Genomic DNA, 2,388 nt, shown 5'->3' on the forward strand with positions numbered 1-2,388 from the left:
TCTCCAGATATTTATTTATTACGCCATGAATATAGAGGACTAGTATCTGATTTGTATGTTCACTAGGCCTGTGATTATCACTTTATAATATTCTGCAGAATTTACTTTGCTATGTTACATAATTACTATGCTTTGATGAAATGTAACTGACATCAGTAGAAATGATACAAATCAGATAAAATGAACAGCTGCTGGAGGCCACCAGTCACATAATACTCGAGGTGACCCAGTGCAATTACTCTGCCCACACGAAGATTTTTATTAGTTCCCATATTATTAGCAAAGGTGTAAATAATTATATGGTAAATACTGGCTCATCAGGGATAACAATGCACTAATAAAGTGCTTCAGTGATTCATATTTCTTTTCAAAGTGCCCATATTATGGAAACAACTTTAGAAATTCTGAATTACAGTCTTCAATATGCCACTTAACGAGTTTTGAGAAATGTATATAATTTTTCAAAGGATCGTATATTTTTCTTAAGAATACAACTTTAAAAAATCTGACTGTTTCACATTGGAGTCTCAATAAAATAGAGCTGGAAGCGAAAACTTCCCTTGCTAACATTCCAGTGGGGAGTGCAAACCCAGAAAGACAGAGGAGGGGGTAAGGGAGGGCAGAGCGGGAGGTGGGAGGGCAGACAGAAAGGTGCATCCTCTGCTGGCCAGAGCTTCGTGACAGTCACAGCCCAGCCTGGTGAGTGCCTCTGCAGAGGGTCGTATGAACTGTGAGCTTCAGGAAGTCCACCTGGGGAGGCAAAGGGAAGTCATTTATTCGTGAGCCTCTTCTCTCCCCCACCTCAAATTGTTCTCTCCCCCCGAGGGTTAGTTTTCCTGCATTCTTAAACAACCAGTGGCTCAAAAAAGAAATGACTAGAGAAACTGAAATACTTTGAGATGAATTACAATAAAATGCAAGATACCAGCATTTATGAGATGGTGTGACAGTGGTACTCAGTGAAATTTATAGCTATAAATGCTTACACTAAAAAAGAACAATGTCATGTTCACTTCCTCAGCACATATACAAAGACTGGAAAAATAAAGAGACTAGCCTGGTCCCTGTGCAAGGATGACATGCAAATTCGTGAAGTATTTTGTATTTATTTTATTTAAAAAGAAAAAAAAGAATGATATAAAATTAACAACCTAGCTTTACGCCCAAGTCAGGGGTGTTTCATCTCTCAGTTTCCCTGAGCACACTGGAAGAAGAAGAAGAATGGTTTCATATAAAATGATGAAAACAGAAGAAAATCTGGACTCAGTGTGTACTGCTCAGGAGAGGGTGCGCCAAGATCTTACAAATCACCGCTAAGGAACTTGTTCAAAAAAGAACTTAACTTTTTTTTCCAGGAAAAATGACGTTTTATTTTCGTAAATGCTCCTGCTCTCACTCACACACTGGCCCCACTCCTAACCGAATACCACCTACCTGTTCCCTAAAAACCGATGGAAATTTTTAAAAAAGTAAAAAACCCCGGGGTCTGCTGGGGGCGTGGGAGGTCTACGGGAGGGTTAGCAGGGGGTCTCAGGCTTGGGGAGGGATAACGTTGGAAGAAATACCTAATATAGAGTATTTCTACGTTAGGGGGATGGATGCAGCAAACCACCACAGCATGTGTATACCTACGTAACGATCCTGCATGATCTGCACATGTACCCTAGAACTTAAAATACAATAATAATTATATATATATATATGTGTACATATATATATGCCTTATATTGTCAAAGACTGTTCCTCTTGGGAGACTGGGGGGACCCGAGAGCTACCCCTCCCCCACAAGAGCATGGTGGGTACCTGCTGATATATGCAGCCATCCTCATGAAGTCCCATATTCTTTGACCTTAAAGAAACTTTGAATCTTCTCACGATGGCTCTTTGTGCTTTTCTTTCAGTCACACTGCTTTAAGATCCTGGATGGAAAGTTAGGCCTTAAGGGACAAGAAAAGCTTTGTACAGATCTATTTTAAGATCGTCTCTGTTGTTGTTAACACAGAACTGCACTTGGAAGTAAATTATTACATCAAGAAGTGAATGGCTTAAATGAATGTTTGTACTGGAGTGACATGTGGTTGAGAGTGTTGTCATTTATAGGATATAGCTTCACCGTTTGCTGCTTCATAGAGGAATGTCACTGTCTTGGAAAAAAATCAAGATGGCAGGAAAGGGAAGTAAACATATTTATGGAAAACAAAGGTGATGTCAGGTTTGCAGAGGTTTCTAACTACCAGTAAATGTTGATATTTAACTGCAAACGTGATCATTGGGGGTTAAGTTGGTTGTATTCCCGTGGATTTTTCAAACAGTCCTCTTCCTGATTTTTCCCCTTCAAATACCTTGTGGGATTTTGCCCACCAATTGCGCTCATTTCAGAGCCAACTG

At 39.9% G+C, this 2,388-nt stretch overlaps 1 non-coding gene across 1 annotated transcript; it reads left to right on the top strand.

Moving 5' to 3' along the window:
• The first annotated feature begins 1,007 nt into the window (after positions 1-1,007).
• On the top strand, positions 1,008-1,109 carry LOC120367640 (U6 spliceosomal RNA). Its single transcript, XR_005581969.1, has one exon. It is a non-coding gene; the product is annotated as a U6 spliceosomal RNA (small nuclear RNA).
• Positions 1,110-2,388: the final 1,279 nt, after the last annotated feature.

This window comes from Saimiri boliviensis, chromosome 8, assembly GCF_048565385.1.
Source record: "Saimiri boliviensis isolate mSaiBol1 chromosome 8, mSaiBol1.pri, whole genome shotgun sequence".
Classification (NCBI taxonomy): domain Eukaryota; kingdom Metazoa; phylum Chordata; class Mammalia; order Primates; family Cebidae; genus Saimiri; species Saimiri boliviensis.